A 17,736-nucleotide genomic window follows, 5' to 3' on the forward strand; every position below is an offset into this window, starting at 1 on the left:
GTGTGTCTGTGGCCTGGGCAAGGCAGGGATCTTGTAAACAACAGAGACTTTCCTTTGAAGTAAGCCTACTTCAAAGGCAGAAATGGGTATAAGTATTGGACCTATTACCCCTGAAAATCAGCTTACTTCTGGAACCAAGAGGAACCTCAGCCAAGGAGAAGAGCTGGAGCAGGAGTACTGCCCCTTTGCCTGTGATTGTGCTTTGCTGGGTTGGCCTGCAGAAGTTGTTGGGTATGGAGACATACTTGTCAACAGTTAGAGAGACCAAGATGTAGCCTAAAAAAACTACAAAGTTATCTCTCTTTTCTGCAGGGTCAGTTTAAAAAACGTTAATTTATTTTTACCCAAATGTTGAACCTTCACCTCTGAGTTTATACATTTCATTTTTGTTTGCAATTTTTTTCACATATAGGTTTTTAACTTCTATATCTATTGAAGATTAATGGAATTGCTAGATTCTGATCTGCACTATATTTTCTACAATGCTATCAGGACTAAAGTCTACAGTCCACTCTTGCCATGTTTTTGACATTTGCTGTTATCTTAATAACATGCTCTTTTATTTTTTTTTATACAGTTTTGAGATGCCATTGCCCTGATATTGTATACTTTGCAATTTGTACTTTTATGGTTGTTTTATAAGAATTAAATAAAGATTTATTGATTAAGTGAATGAGGTCTGGTTGCAGTTTCTCTTTGGATAAGGCGCTGGATCATTGATGTCCAGTGTTTAAGTTTGCTGTAGAGTACATTTCTCCTTCCAGAATAGAGTAACTTTGTGCTTGACAAGACTCATCCAGTCGACACGGAGGATCAGTGGTAGACAGAGGTGAAGAAAATTGGGTTATTAGTTGCATGGCCTACACAAGTAATAGGTCTACAATTTCCCCTACTGGGAACAAAGCACCCCATTGTAGCACGTGACCCTTTCAGAGTAGCAAGGCAGAGTAATCCTAGGCCTACTTGGGGGAGGTGGTATGGGCCAGTATTCACCATTCACTGGCACACAATAATGTCTGGGTGACAAAAGACCTGGGCTCTGATCCTGAGCTGAACCAGAGAAATATGACTACCCTGGATGAACAATATAGTGCACAGATATAATTTGGGACATTACAGATTTGATTTTCTCACACAGGTTGCAGTCCAGTTCAAAACGCCAATGGTCTCTGTATGCCAAAGGGAAGCGAAACTGCACTTTAAGGCAGTTCTCTCCCTATATGTATAATAAAGTGTTACTAGAAACAAAAAGTAAATCACCCTTACTTTCCGTATTAGTGTACGCCAGCATTATAAGGCCTATCCCAGGTGAATAGCTAATCCTGCTCCATCCCCGTTGTGCTAGTCCACCTGCTGGTAATAACCGGGCTTCGCTCTACAGTAGTCTCCCATGTACAGCCCGCACACGTGTGCACGCGCGTGTGCACAGGTGTTCATGTATACCAGTCAAGTGTCCCTTACTCTTGCTACATAGCAGTGGCCGTATCTTAAAGGCAGACACTGGTGGAAAACACTGCAGTCCCTCTACCATGTGATTACTGTGAGTGAGATACATGTAGTGAGACACACCCACTGTAAAAAGTCAAAAATGGGGTGATCCAAAAATCAAAATTCCAGGTGTACTGAATGGACGACACTCAACATGAGGGAACGAGTCAGAGTGAGTGTGTGCACCATTTCTGAAGGTGTTGTCACAGAAGAAGAACTGAAGCAGGAAATGGAGAAAGATTCATGTTCAATAGAGATGATGATAAAGTTGAGAGAGAGTTGGGGTGAAAGGAAGAAAGATTAGAACTGAGGCCATTTGGAAGCATGAGGAAGGAACTCAGTGAACGACTCTGACTTCTTTTCAGAGGCATAAACGTTGTTCCTGTAGGTACTCTAGAAGATAAGATTGTGCATTTGGGACATGTTGGTCATTTTGTTTTAGTATTGTGATGACGAAAGAGTGGATGCAATCCGACTTCTGGTGGCTTGGTATGGACCTGATGGTGGATAAAGTGATTTGCGACTGAGCAGACCTCTCATTCAGAAAAGACATCTCCCTGACGCCGCTTGAGAGGTCTCCAAAGATTTAGTTAGTACTTTGGGAAAACATTGAAACATTCTACTGCTTCTCAGTTTGATCTTGCATACTTATTATCGAGGTGATCAAAGAAATGCATATTTCAGAGCAGAGTCTTCCTCAAATATCTCTGATAATGGAGTTACATTTTGCTCAAAGAAAGTTGAGAGGTATCTTTCTTTTTGTTGTGTTTTTTTATCATTCTAAAACTAATTGGTGGCTGATTCTGAAACAAGACTTTGAAAGAAAGCACACAAATTTCAAGTGCAAATGAGATGCCATGGAAGGTTGAATTAAAAAGGAATTTATTGCATCCACGGTGTACCCCGAATTTTACCACTGCTAATTCTCCTTTTGAACCATGTAAGGCAAAGAAGCTGGGGACATGGCTATCACCTGGTTGGATGTCCTGATCCAAAAAGTGTGCAGTGTATCTCAGATCATGATGCACGTAGAAAGATATTGAGAGAAAAATAAAGATGTGTATGACAGGAAGGATACTATGAAAAAAACCCATTATATATTAATGCCTGTGGGTGTTGCACCCTGGTCCAAATTTTTGCATTCCATGAGGATTATCAGCTGTTAAAAATGGCATCAAAACAAATGATAACACAATTTGGAATGTGAGCCAGCATTTCATGTGTCCATGGTTTTCAAATGGTAGTGGGAAATGGAGATTAGCAATGCGGAAAAGAAACTTCCGGATTGGCACAGGGATCATGGAGACATGGGCCTTTGGGTAAGGAGGGAATGCAGAGGAAGTTTGTATGGAAAACATGGAAGACCAGATATCTAAGAGAGGTTGTGCAGCCAGTTTTAATCTTTTCATGATATCTGGCTGTATTTAATTCTCTTGTCACTAGCTTCTTTGTGAATAGGTTCCTAAATAATTTTCCAAATTCTTACTATGGGCCTTTTCTTCGGGTCCTTAATTCCAACACATTCTTTGTCTATCTCCATTATATATTGTCACCTGCTGTCCTGTTAGGGGTATTTATTTGAAAAGTGCAGAAGTCTTAGAACACTGACAATGGAATACTCAGGATATTTGAATTCTGGTCCTGAGAGGTTCTTCATGTGGCAGCTGGTCCTAGCAGACAGTGGCTGAGGTCTCATTGCAATAAAGCTCGTGCTCTGATTCACTTGACTGACTTTGGAGCTTCATTACATTATTTTGTAACACATTATTTATTTCAGATGATATTACTGTTTAAGATATTCTCACAAGCAAGCCTAGTTATAAAGTTGAAATAGTCTAGTGACGTTAAGCCCATGTGCACGTACTCACAGTTTTGAGAGACAAGGGACCTGAGACACCTACCTATGCAACCTTCCTTTGTAATTTTTGCCCCTGGGGAGGGTCTGCTCCTACTACTTCAGGTGCCCCATTGCCAGGGCATCTTTCGGCTAACTTCAGTCTTTGAAAAACCTTTGAAATGGAGAGATGACAGACAACAGGCAACTTATATGGGGGAGAAGGAGGTATCTTAAGGAGCAAAGGGATTGGATAGTAAGTCGTTTGGATTGGCCCTGTTCTGCCTCAGCCTTCGGCTTCTCTCTCTTAATTGAATCTCTAATTAACTATGAGTGTGACCCTCACAACCTGCATTGAGAATAGACAACTTCTCGGAGCACAACCTTGATATCATTACAACCATACAGTCAGACACAAATCTCATGTAAAGAAATATTGTAATGTCAAGAAAATCGTGGGACATAATACTGGAGATACAAATATCCTTTTTTTAATGTGTTTAAAGTGTTTAAAGTGTTTCGCACCATTTTAATTAGTAACGTTGGATGTGATATTGTTTTATTCATTAGTTTGCTATGTTGTATTACTTTTCTGAGTTATAAATTATTATAATATTAATGTTAATTTTTAAGTTGGAGTTTTTTTTGGTTTTTGTTAGGTAATATATTTAAACATATTGTAGTTTTACTTGAATTTTCTTAAATTATCCTTAATGAGATTGATTGTTTACACTAATTGATGAAGTCAATTTAAAGTTTTGTAATTTAGGGCATGATTATGAGTCTCAAGACTGCTAGACTTTCGGTGGCAGTTGGACCGCTGCGGTAGTGGTGGTCCCATCCCCACATTACGACCCTGACCATCAGACTGCCAGGGGACAGCTGTCTCCGCCAGGATCTCTGATCCTGACTGACTGACGGCGATCTTGGTTGGGATCAGCCAAGGGGGTGCTGAAACCAGCACAATCCTGCTGATTACAACCATGTTCTCCACCAGCCTCTTCATAGCGGTTCAACCGCCATGAAAAGGCTGGCGGAAAACAAGTGCTGGGTGTCAGTGTGCATCCTGAAAGTGCTGGTCAGCCCCCTGTGCGACTGCATTAGACTCGACTCCATGTGTAGCCAAGTACAATGCGGCAGCACATTTTCCACTGGGCTGCCTGGCAGAAATCTTAATTTCTGCTGGTCAGCCCAGTGGAAAACTCGTAATAGGGCAGGTGGGGAGACCGCTAGGTCCGCGGTGGTCTCCTCACCATGGGTTTGGCGGTCAGGTTTTCTGACTGTAAAAATTGTAATCAGGTCCCTAGTGTTTCATACAATTGGTATTTGTATTTTTATTTTATATTGTGAATTATTTATTGTTTTCTGGTATCATTTGTATTAGGCTTTTGTGGCATCTTAGGTTGGTAGTGGAGTAGGACAGGAATTATTTTATTATATATGTTTTAATGTTATAAATAGATGAATTATTTTATAAATATTTATTTGATAATTTGATTATTAATTATTTACATTTTTTATTTGCAAATTAATATTATTTATTTTGAAGGTTACTAACTTTTTTAAGTGTTCATTGATTAATTTGAATAGTGATTATGTACAAAATGAAATGGCTTTAATTATTTATTTCATTCATTCAATGTATAATGTTTTAATACTTTTATATGGTAATTCACTCTATTATATTGTCATTTATTTGTAATTTATTTAATTACTTTTTTTTGCTTTTTGGTTTCTATTAGTATATATTTTTTGTGAGTTTTGTTGATGTAGGGGAAGAGTTTTTAATTGATAATTTCTGTACATGATTTTATTTTTCTTATAACCATAAATTTTAATGTTATCTTCATTTGTAATAATATCATTATATATATTTTTTAAATCGTTTATATTTTTAATCTACATTTAAATATCTGTTTTTTTTTTTAATTTAGGATAGGGAATAGAAAATCTAACCCCTTAAAATACCAACACTTGTCATATTGTTGCTTAGGTTGGATTGGGCCCTATTTATTATCCCCAATCAAATGTCTAATACTTATTCTACTGTTACTTAGGTCAAAATGAAAATAGTAAGCTTAAACCCTGAACGGTCCAACACTTCCCATATTGCTGGTTAGGTTGGTGCAGGAACAATAAATGTGCCTTCTCCAAAGTCCAATACGTTCCATACTGTTTCTTAGGCCTGACTGGAAATAGTAAATTTGACCCCACCAAAAACCAACATTTTCCCTACTGTTGCTTGGGTTAGCATGTAAATAAGTAAAACGGCCCACCACCCCAAGTCTAAAACATTTTATAAAGTTCTTGATGTTGTAGTAGTAATTTGGCTGTTTTAAAAATGTTATTTATGTTTTTTTTTCTTTTTGTGTGAATAAAGTTAGAATGCCCTTTATTTTATTGGCATTCTTTTTCATTGTTTTACCCTAGGATTAGAATTGCTATTATTTAATCTTTGGATTCATATTGTATATATTTATCACCAGCTTTTGTTTGTAGCGGATGATGTTTTGTTATTTTTTGTTGTGAAATTATTTTTTGGTTTGCATTTTTTTTTAATGTCTTTTAATTTTTAACTATACTTTTGTGATTTAAAGTCAATTTTTATTGTTATGTTTTTAAATGTGTGGATCATATTTTTTAATGTAGTTTTTATTTTAACAACTTACTAATTTTATTGCATATATCTATTTTGATAATGTTTTAATAGGTAATGTTTTGTAATTAATTTAACTAGTATTGATATTTTATCATATAAGTTTATTTATTTATTTAATTTATTTATTAATCGTATTTGTTTACATAGTGTGTTTATCATTTTTTCATTTATTTTAACCCCTACGGTGCCTTGGACTAGATGGTCTCGCCCTCAGCCACGGTTCCTGACTGCCGGGGAAGAGACCAGCTCCTCCTGCACTGGGCCCACGGTGGATCCCCCCCCCAGTGGCGTCTGATGATGTCAGCACGCGATCACGTACCGACCTCATCAGAGGCCACCTCCCATTGTGCTGGAAGCAAGCTAAGCATTTCTCTTCAGCTTGGGAGGAGGGGGAAGGCAGAGATATTGAAAGAAAGAAAAGGCTTTTCCTTTCTTTCAATGTCATTCTGAGCATTTCTGCTGCCCGATCACATCAGGGAGTTCATTTTTTATTAGTTACATATAAATGGGAGTGACCCCATGGGCAAGGGTTGCTCCCCGGGGGGCATTATATTGTCAGGCCATTTCTGCCCCCCCGGGGACATAACCGCCTATATTGATTAGGCTGACCTGCCCGGGGGGGGGGGGCAGAAGCCACTAGATACCAGGTTTTTTTTTTTTTATGAAACTGACATAAGGGGAGTGACCCCTTTGGCAAGGGTCGCTCCCCGGGGGGGGGCATTTTATTATTAGGCCTTTTCTGCCCCCGGGGGCAGATCGGTCTATATTGATTAGTCCGATCTGCCCCTGGAGGGGCAGAAGCCTCTAGACCCAAGGGATTGATTTTTTCTTTTTTTTTTTTATTTGTTTCAGAAGGGGAGCAATCCCTTGGGCAAGGGTCGCTCCCCAGGGGGCAATAATTTTATTAGGCTTATTCTGCCCCCCTAGGGGAAGATGGGCCTATATTGATTAGGCCGATCTGCCACCCGGGGGGGCAGAAGCCACTAGACACCAGAATTTTTTTAATGAAATTGGCATAAGGGGAGTGACCCCTTAGCCAAGGGTCGCTCCCCAGGGGGCAATAATTTTTATTAGACGTATCTGCCCCCTGGGGGCAGATAGTCTTATATTGATTTGGCCGAGCACTAGATACTAGAGATTGTTTTTTTTTTTTAATGAACTTGGCATACGGGGAGCGACCTCTTTGGGAAGGGTCGCTCCCCAGGGGGCAATTGTTTTATTAGGCCTTTTCTGCCCTCCATGGGGGTAGATCTGCCTATATTGGTTAGGCCGATCTGCCCCCAGTGGGGGCAGAAGCCACTAGACACCAGGGATTGTTTTTTTTTATTTGTTTAAATTGCTAAGGGGAGCGACCCCTTGGGGGCAGATTGACCTATTTTTATTAGGCCAATCTGTCCCCCACTAGACACCAGGTATTTTTTTCTGCCAATTTCATGCAAGGGTCGCTCCTCTGGGGGCAAATTTATTTTAGGCCATTTCTGCCCCATTTGGGGGCAGATTGGCCTATTTTTGTAAGGCTCATCAGCCCCCCAGACACTAGAGAAGATTTTTTTTCAACAAAAGAGGGTGAGGGTATGGCCATACCCCCACCCCAAATAATTGGGGAGAACGTTGTTCTGCCCACCAGTCGGCAGATGGGGCAATTACACCCGATCCACTCCCCAGGGAGGGAAGAAAGTATACTAGATGCCAGGGAATTTTAAAAAATAGTTAGCTGGTGGCTACCAGCTAGTAAGGGCATGGTTTTGCCTCCACCCCAACTGAAGGGGGTAACAGTCTTTCAGATCTCCCCTGCACACTAAAACATATTATCCCACTGCAATCAAGAGGACATTTGATTTTTTTGGGATTTAGTTTTCCATTTGGGCCTTGAGATCTTGGCTAACTCTCAAAATAGGCCCACTTGGAATTGTGAGAGCTGCACCTTTTTGGACTTTGGGATGCTGCCATGTAGAAAAATCCACAAGACCTAGACACATCGGAAAACGAAACATCTGGGTGAGTCCAAGGTGGTGTGCTTCACACGCACCCTGCACCATTTTCTTACTCACAATGCCATGTAAACCTCCAATTTTGCTGGAAATCACACATTTTTGTGATGGAACCTTCCATAATCTGCAGGAATCCAGCATTGTTGCATCCATACCGATAAAAATTCTGCCCCACTTGTCAGCCTAAAAATACTTTTTTTCAAACTGCCCTTTTAGATCCACTTTGGTTCCCCCTCAATTTCTACATGTTTTTGGCTCTTCCCTGTCACAGGCACTTGGCCCACCTACACAAGTGAGGAGACAGAGGGGAACATTGGGTAGTAGGAAATTTGTCCCGGTGCAGTGATCCCACACAGAAATGTGGGAGAAATTTGTTTTTTTTTGCTAATTTGAGCTTTGCTGAGGATTCTGAGTAAACAAACACTGGGGGATCCAAGCAAGTCACACCTCCCTGGACTCCCTTGGGTGTCTAGTTTTCAGAAATGTTTGGGTTTGGTAGGTTTCCCTATATGGCTGCTGAGCCCAGGACTAAAAACGCAGATGGCTCTGCAAAAACAGGTAGTTTTGTATTTGATCATTTTGATGTGTCAAGCTAGTGTTTTGGGGCATTTTCTTTCGCGGGCACTAGGCCTTCCCACACAAGTGAGGTACCATTTTTATCGGGAGACTTGGGGAAACGCTGGATGGAAGGAAATTTGTGGCTCCTCTCAGATTCCAGAACTTTCTGTTACCAAAATGTGAGGAAAAAGTGTTTTATTGGCCAAATGATGAGGTTTGCAAAGGATTCTGAATAACAGATCCTGGTGAGAGCCCTACAAATCACCCCATCTTGGATTCCCCTAGTTGTCTAGTTTTCAAAAATGCATAGGTTTGGTAGGTTTCCTTAGGTGCCGGTTGAGCTAGAGGCCAAAATCCACAGCTAGGCACTTTGCAAAAAACTGCTCTGTTTTCTTTGGGAAAATGTGATGTGTCCACGTTGTGTTTTGGGGCATTTCCTGTTGTGGGCTATAAGCCTATTCACACAAGTGAGGTACCATTTTTATCGGGAGACTTGGGGGAACACAGGATAGCAAAACAAGTGTTACTGCCCCTTGTCTTTCTCTAAATTTTTTCCTTCCAAATGTCAGACAGTATATTCTCTATTTGAGAAATGCCCTGTAATGCACATGCTAGTATGGGCACCCCGGAATTCAAAGATGTGCAAATAACCACTGCTTCTCAAGACCTTCTGCACATTTTGGAAAAGGTTTCCTTGACACCTGTTTTTCACATCTTTATATTTCAGCAAATGAATTGCTGTAAACCCAGTATACAATGAAAACCCATTGCAAGGTGCAGCTCATTTATTGGCTCTGGGGAACTAGGGTTCTTGATGAACCTACAAGCCCTATATATCCCCAGAACCATAAGCGTCCAGCAGACGTAACGGTATATTGTTTTTGAAAATCTGACATCACTGGAAAAAGTTAAAACGTGGGGAAAAATGGCAGTTTTTTACCTCAATTTCAATATTTTTTTATTTCATCTGTTACTTTCTATAGGAAAATCATGTAGGATCTATCTACACAAATGACCTCTGGCTGAATTCATAATTTTGTCTACTTTTCAGAAATGTTTTGCTTTCTGGGATCCAGCATTGGTTTCACACTCATTTCTGTCACTAACTTGAAGGAGTCTAAAAGCACAAAATATAGTAAAATTGGGCTATGTCCCAGTAAAATGCCAACATTGTGTTGAAAAATGTGGGGGCATATTTATACTCTGTTTGCGCTGGATTTGCGTCGTTTTTTTTTACGCAAATCCAACGCAAAGCTAACTCCATATTTATACTTTGATGCTAGACCCCTCTAACCTGACTTGCACCATTTTTTGACGCTGCCCGGTTCGTGTCATTTTTTTTTACACTCACCAGGCAGCAGCGCCGGCTAGCGTCATTCCATAAATATGCCGCCCGGCTGGCGCGTTGGAATGGGGTTAGCCCGCGTTAAATTTTTTGACGCAACACTGCGTTAGTGCAGTATTGCGTCAAAAAGTATAAATATGGCCTGTGGTCTTCTGATTCAAGTCTGCCTGTTCCTGAAAGCTGGGAAGATGGTGATTTGAGCACCACAAACCTTTTGCTGATGCCATTTTCAGAAGAAAAAAAACACCAGCCTTCTTCTGCAGTCCTTTAAAAAAAAAAAAAGGTTTTCGCTGTATTTTGGCTAATTTATTGGTCTCCTTCAGGGGAACCCACAAACTCTGGGTACCTCTAGAATCCCTAGGATGTTGGGAAAATATGGTGCAAATGTGGCATTGGTAGCGTATGTGGACACAAAGTTATGAGGGCCTAAGTGCATACTGCCCAAATAGCCAAAAAAAGGCCTGGCACCTGCGGGGTAACTGGCCTGGCAGCAAAGGTGTTTAAGCTATAAAAAAAATTTACATGTATTTTACACTACATGTATTTTTTGTAAATGTCTTTTTTAAGTTAATATACTTTTTGAAAGTTAATATAATGTCAAATATTTTAAGACTGTTCTTACTTATCTATGTAATGATGATATTTTGGTTGACTATATTTTTGTAAACGTGTTTTTGTACTTTACATAGTAAGGTCCAGGTTTATGTGGACCTAGTGCCATTCCAATGCCACATTAGCATCATTTTTTTATGCTATTGTGGCGTTGGAAGGCCAAAAATGCTGCACCATATTTACAAAGTGGTGCAATGCAAGCATTGCGCCACTTTGTAACCCCTTGCGCCACATTTTTCCTGCACCAGGAGGGCAAGGAGGGCGTTTTGGCATTAGGGTGGCTGAAAAAATGCTTTTTCTTTGGTTCATTTATTTGGCATTTTTTATTGCCTGCTAAAAGCAGGCATTAAACAGAGGATCTCATTGTGTTCAATGGGCCTCTGGGTGCTTTGCAGGATTAGCATCATAATTTTTAATGCTAATCCTACAAAGCGCTGGACTAGCGTAAAACATTATGATGCTAGTCTCCCTGACAACCGCCATGGTGTGCTGTATTTTAAATATGGCACACACATGGTGGCATTGGGGGACGCTAAGGGGTGCAAGAAAAGTGGCGCTGCACTAGGTGCAGCACCACTTTTCATAAATCTGCCCTTAAGTATGTCAAGACTATGTTGATGATCTTAATATTTTTTATTATATTTATTATTACAATATTTTTGTTAATGATATTATGTCATAGAAGCTGAGTGGGAGTCACCAAAGGAGCAATCCTAACTCCCTAATTTCAGACCGAAAATAATGGCACCCTTGGCCTTGCTTCCCAAATTTGTCCTTCAGGATCCCAGGATGGACTTCAGTCTAAACCCTCTTGTTCCCACTATCCCTTTGGTCTTGTGTAAATGTGTCTTTCCGCAATTGGCATTCCCAGAGCCCTCCCTATCACCAACTCTGTGATCTCCAGGTATTGATGAAGAAGTAGGAAGAGAAAAAGTCTGTCCCCAGAGTCGTTTCATGAAGAATTCTGGCAACACACTAATGTTGTGACGCACTTAAAGGAAGCTCCGGGCCACAGGTACATAGAAAAATATCTAGGTTTTGATAGGAGCACATGAAAAACATCCAACTCAGTCACTGTTAGGTTTCTGAATGAGACACCACATAAGACAGTAAGGAAATATATCACATGGAGGAGATGGAAGAATGGAAAGTATAGACTACAGTCAGGGACGGCATTAGCTTCTAGGGTTGGGCATGAAACATGCTATCCAAGGCACCTGAGAAATGGTGGTTTATTACCCGGCTTGAGAGGGTATATGCCTATAAAATGTTAGTAGATGTTGAAGACTATGGGACTGATTTACTGTAGATGTTAGCAAAGGGATTACTTTGTTGCAACTTTAATGGATGTCAAGTCCACCAAAATCTAAATGCCATTGTTTTCTATGGCATTTAGATTTTGGCGGACAGGATATCCATCATTGGTGTGAAGGAGTAACCCTTCAGCTGAGATCCAAACCAGGCCCTATATCTAGCAACATTGGTTGTTTTGACTCTTCCTCTAGATTGTGCCGATAATTCTCTTTGCTCCCCTTTATTGCTTTTCCACTTTATAGGTTCCCTTGGTTTCCTTCCTCCCTATTCCCTGTACTGACCCTTGTTCTGTCTTGGACTGCATTCTTTATTTGACTTGATTATAGTTTTTGTACTCATTCCTGATTTCCCCTATGATTAGGCATTGATGATTGCCAACTTGCTTTTATGAACCTGGCTTCAGATTTCCCCTTTTTGGATTTCCAACTACAATTCTACCTGCTGGTGGAAAGGTATGCAAGTCATCTATGGTTCTAGGGCAAGTTTCCAGGTTTGCCAGGATGTTAGTAACAGGGAAACCTACCCTCACATGGCTAAACAACATCACAAGTTTGTCATCTTTCTTATCCATAACAGAACTATATTATTACTCAATACTCACTTTCTTCAGTTTCCTTGCTTGACAATGGGTGGTAGTGTGCTTCTGCAATGCTGTGCCACCCTGTACTTTAAAAAGTTCAGTCTAGTTCTTTTAGCAACCAACTTGTGGGAAATGAGTATCATCATAACTCTCTCAATAATCCCTCACTTCTTCTATGCCTTTTTGAAAAACGTCCCCCCTATTCTCCTGGAGGGTGTTACGGGGAGTATAATTACCTACAAGGAGAGAAGAAGGGATTAACCTTGCTTTACTTCAAGCCACATTACAATGGTTGTGACAGCCAGAGGCAAGGAGCAACTGACTTCTAGAACTTTTACAAATCCAAAAGCAAATAATCTAGAAGAGAATTCTATATACCTAGCACAAACCGAGTAGGAAACAAATCCAGAATTCCTTCCTCTTCACAGCATCAAATGTACAAACACCAACAACAAAAGAAATGACCGCAAAACTCATTTTATACATGCACACACACACACACACACAAGAGCACACACTCACACACACACATGCACATGAAGGACCATAAACACAAATTTAACAAGCATTTGCGATGCAATGAGTCTCGCGTTTGCTCGACTTGGAGCTATTAGCATTGTAAATTCCTAACTGGACTTTACTTGCCACATCTATTGAAAATGAAAACTAAAACACTTGCTATAAGCAAGCCGATTCAAAGCTCCACAGCCGCCATGAGCATGAGCGCAAAGGAGAGACACAAAAGGAAAAATACGTTTTCTCGTAGTCAAATGTATCAGCAAACATGCAATTATTCATGTAACAGGGTCCCTGCCAAAGAAGGTAACAAAACCGCCCCAAGAAGGGACAAGAAGGGACAAATGTAAAGCATTTGTCAAGGATATCAAAGGACTTTTGAAAGGCAAACCCATGAATGAGTGATAGTGATGGGCGTGCGGTGGGCGTGGTTAAAAGCCCACAGATAGATTACAACAGGTCAAAGTGCTAGCATGCTCTGCCTAATGAATAAGTTTGACATGTCCAGTGCTAGCTTCATCATATCGCTTTTTTTCCCAAAGCATTGATAAAGCCAATAGGTCTCACCTGTGCGAGACCTATTGGCTTTGTCAATATCTTTTGCCAAGTTGTTCAGCTGCGCGGCTGCTGTGAAGCATTGTTCAAAATAAAAAAAAATGAAAAAAGCCCTATGATGGAGCAAGCGTTAACCGCACATAGCACTTTTTTTTTTTACTGTCAGCCATTTTGCATAGCAGCCACACTGCAGTACATGGCAAAGGAATAGCATAGACAAAGCCAATAGATATTGCATAAGCATGACCTATTGGCTTTGCTATTGCTTGTAGTTTTTAGGCACCGGTTGATTAAGTGATTTTCCCAGGAATGAAAAAGGTTAATTGTGGTGGATTCAAACATTTTTCACCAATTTCAATGTCGGCCCTTAGACCATGGCATGATATAAATTTATATATATATATATATATATATATATATATATATATATATATATATATATACATATGCACGTATATATATATATATGTGTGTGTGTGTGTGTGTGTGTGTGTGAAATACATATATATGTGTGTGTATATACAGTATATATGTGTACATATATATGTATGTATATATGTATATATGTGTATATATATATATGTATGTATATATGTATATATATATATATGTGTATGTATAAATCTATATATAAATATATATATATTGTTAGACCTGACAGCCTTAGGGTGGTCACCCCTAACTTTTTGCCTGCCTCCCTCCACTTTTTGGACACTGTTTTTGCTGGCTTTTAGACTCTGCGCGCTTTACCACTGCTAACCAGTGCTAAAGTGCATATGCTCTCTCCCTTAAAACATGGTAACCTTGAATCATACCTGATTGGACTATTTAATTTACTTATAAGTCCCTAGTAATGTGCACTCTATGTGCCTAGGGCCTGTAGATTAAATGCTACTAGTGGGCCTGCAGCACTGGTTGTGCCAACCACTTAAGTAGCCCCTTTACCTTGTCTCAGGGCTGCCACTGCAAGGCCTGTGTGTGCAGTTTCACTGTCACCTCGACTTGGCATTTAAAAGTTCTTGCCAAGCCTAAACCTCCCCTTTCTCCACATATAAGTCACCTCTAATGTGTGCCCTAGGTAACCCCTAGAGCAGGGTGCTGTGTGAGCGAAGGGCAGGACATGTACCTGTGTAGTTTACATGTCCTGGTAGTGCAAAACTCCTAAATTCATTTTTGCACTACTGTGAGGCCTGCTCCCTTCATAGGCTAACATTGGGGCTGCCCTAATACAGTATTGAAGTGGTAGCTGCTGATCTGAAAGGAGTAGGAAGGTCATATTTAGTATGGCCAGAATGGTAATATGAAATCCTGCTGACTGGTGCAGTTGGATTTAATATTACTATTCTAGAAATGCCACTTTTAGAAAGTGAGCATTTCTTTGCACTTAAATCCTTCTGTGCCTTACAATCCACGTCTGGCTGGGCTTAGTTGACAGCTCCTTGTGCATTCACTCAGACACACCCCAAACGCAGGGTACTCAGCCTCACTTGCATACATCTGCATTTTGAATGGGTCTTCCTGGGCTGGGAGGGTGGAGGGCCTGCTCTCACACAAAGGACTGCCACACCCCCTACTGGGACCCTGGCAGACAGGATTGAACTGAAAGGGGACCTGGTGCACTTCTTAGCCACTCTTTGAAGTCTCCCCCACTCCAAAGGCACATTTGGGTATAAAACAGGGCCTCTGCCCTACCTCATCAGACACTTGCTGGAGAAGAAACCTGAACCAGAACCTGCATACTGCCAAGAAGAACTGCCTGGCTGCCTAAAGGACTAACCTGACTGCTTTCTACAAAGGACTGCTGCCTTGCTGTTGCCCTGCTGCCTTGCTGAACTCTTGTCTGGCTGTAAAAGTGCTCTCCAAGGGCTTGGATAGAGCTTGCCTCCTGTTCCCTTAAGTCTCAGGACCAAAAAGACTTCTCTTTTTCACTTGGACGCTTCGTGCGCCAAAATGTTTGAAGCACAGCTTCACACAGTTCCGCTGCAAGAAAAACGCTGCACACCAACGCTGATCGACGCGACGCCTTCGGTACGACCGGAACTTAGAAGCACGGCCTCGCAAGGACAAGGCCGCCCGACCTCCAGAGGAGAAATCGACGCGACGCCTGCCGTGAGAGCGAAACTTCGACGCACAGCCCCGCAGAACGACGCGCAGCCGGTAAACAAGCAGGAGAATCCACGCACAGACCCGGGACATCTGGTAATCCCCACGATCTACAGAAAGAGACTGTCCGTGTGCCGGAAAATGACGCACGACTTCCCCGCGTGAAAAATAACGACGCAAGTCCGTGTGTGCTGGGGAGAAATCGACGCACACACCCTTTTTCCACGTATCTCTTCTTCTGTGGCCCTCTGAGGAGATTTTCCACTCCAAACCAGGTACTTTGTGCTTGAAAGAGACTTTGTTTGCTTTTTAAAGACTTAAGACACTTTATATCACTTTTCTGTGATATCTCTACAAATTCACATTGCAACTTTATTCGTTTTGACCTACAATTATCCTGATAAATATTATATATTTTTCTAAACACTGTGTGGTGTATTTTTGTGGTGTTATATGGTGGTATTGTATGATTTATTGCACAAATACTTTACACATTGCCTTCTAAGTTAAGCCAGACTGCTTGTGCCAAGCTACCAGAGGGTGGGCACAGGATAATCTTGGATTGTGTGTGACTTACCCTGACTAGAGTGAGGGCTTTTGCTTGGACAGGGGGTAACCTGACTGCCAACCAAAAACCCCATTTCTAACATATATATAGATATAGATATAGATATATCTATCTATATCTATATATATATATATTTATATATATATATATATATATATATATATATATATATATATATATACATGTTTGTAAATGTATACTTTAACACATCTTTCCAATTAAGTCACAGAGGGGATTTGACTAAAATCTCAATAATCAATGAGAAAGGAGAAGAAAGAGCCGATTCAGAAATAAAACCCAGATTGGACAAATGGGGGTGTAGGTTAACCGTGTCACAGCAAGAATCACTCCCCAAAAGATTACAAAAGAATGTTTTCTCACTTGAGGAACCAGCAAATAATCAAACTGTTGACTATATAGTTATAATTTTGTTTACTAAATAAGGATAATCCTGCACTTGACAAGGCTTTCAAAAATTGAGCGAAACTCTTAAATGTCCCTCTCCGTAGAAATCTTTAGTAAAAGGTGAAAGATTTATTCGGTTTGAAGAGAAACCAAATTATACGTTTCATGGCTGCCGCCAGTGGCACCAGGAAGCACCGTTCCGCAAACTGTAAGGGTTGATTAAGTGATTTTCCCAGGAATGAAGAAGGTTAATTGTGGTGGATTCAAACTTTATTCACCAGTTTCAAAGTCGGCCCTTAGACCATGGCATGATATAAATATACGTACATAGAAATATATATATAAATATACCGGGGGTTCAGATACAAACTACCTCCAGCATCATAAGCCAATTAGAGAAAGCACGTATCTCTGAGCTTAAAAAATGGTGGGAAATGACCTCATTAACCAAATACATCGAAAGTGATAGGGTACCTTGAGGTCTACGCATTTTAATTTTACCCACTCTAGGCGACATGGATCCAGATCTACTGGAGGAATGGAGAATGCAAACAGCAGACTGCTCAACTAAACTTATGGGAACTTAAATCACCCAAGCCAAAAGACGAATGGAGTAACAAATCACTAAGATTGAACAACTAACCAAAGATTTAGAAAAGATGTCCAATCAACAAGAAGTTTCCAATCAGCTAGCCAAAATGGAAGAACGGATCAAATACAAGGAAAAAGAAATTAAATCACGCAAAGCACATAAGTTCAATAGAGATAAGATGGATTATGAGCATGGAAGAATCTACACGTTTGCTCGAAAATATGATACTGCAAGAACCAAAGATGTATACAAGAGTGGGGCTGATGGTGCTGTACAACATATATCCGCTGATGACAGCTCAGGGATAGAGTCCTCTGCAGATGAGATACCACGAAACAAGCTGGATTTTCAGGGGGAAATGCGTCTCATGCAAATGGTCATGCCACCCCTTGGTCAAAACCGCAGGCGTGGCAGAGGAAGCGGAAGACGAGGCGGGGTAAGAAGAAGAAGCAATCAATAATTAAATTAGAACTGAACCCCATACCTGCCAGCAAATTGAATCATTTGAGCACTGTTGTAAATATCTCCCACAGCACCTTTACAGATAATCAACTACATATAATTGATTTAGGACTAAGTTTCTGTCCAAACATTCAGTGGGACTATGTCAACACTC

The 17,736-nt window shown here is 40.6% G+C and overlaps 1 long non-coding RNA gene and 1 other non-coding gene across 2 annotated transcripts in view; both read right to left on the reverse strand.

Annotated features, from left to right (window-relative positions):
• LOC138304060 (uncharacterized) overlaps window positions 1-17,736 on the reverse strand; it is a 775,383-nt gene that overhangs the window by 393,458 nt on the left and 364,189 nt on the right. The gene's annotated exons all lie outside the window — the stretch shown is intronic.
• LOC138247490 (U5 spliceosomal RNA) lies at window positions 16,571-16,686 on the reverse strand. Its single transcript, XR_011194528.1, has one exon. It is a non-coding gene; the product is annotated as a U5 spliceosomal RNA (small nuclear RNA).

Source organism: Pleurodeles waltl, chromosome 7 (genome assembly GCF_031143425.1).
Source record: "Pleurodeles waltl isolate 20211129_DDA chromosome 7, aPleWal1.hap1.20221129, whole genome shotgun sequence".
In the NCBI taxonomy this organism is placed as follows: domain Eukaryota; kingdom Metazoa; phylum Chordata; class Amphibia; order Caudata; family Salamandridae; genus Pleurodeles; species Pleurodeles waltl.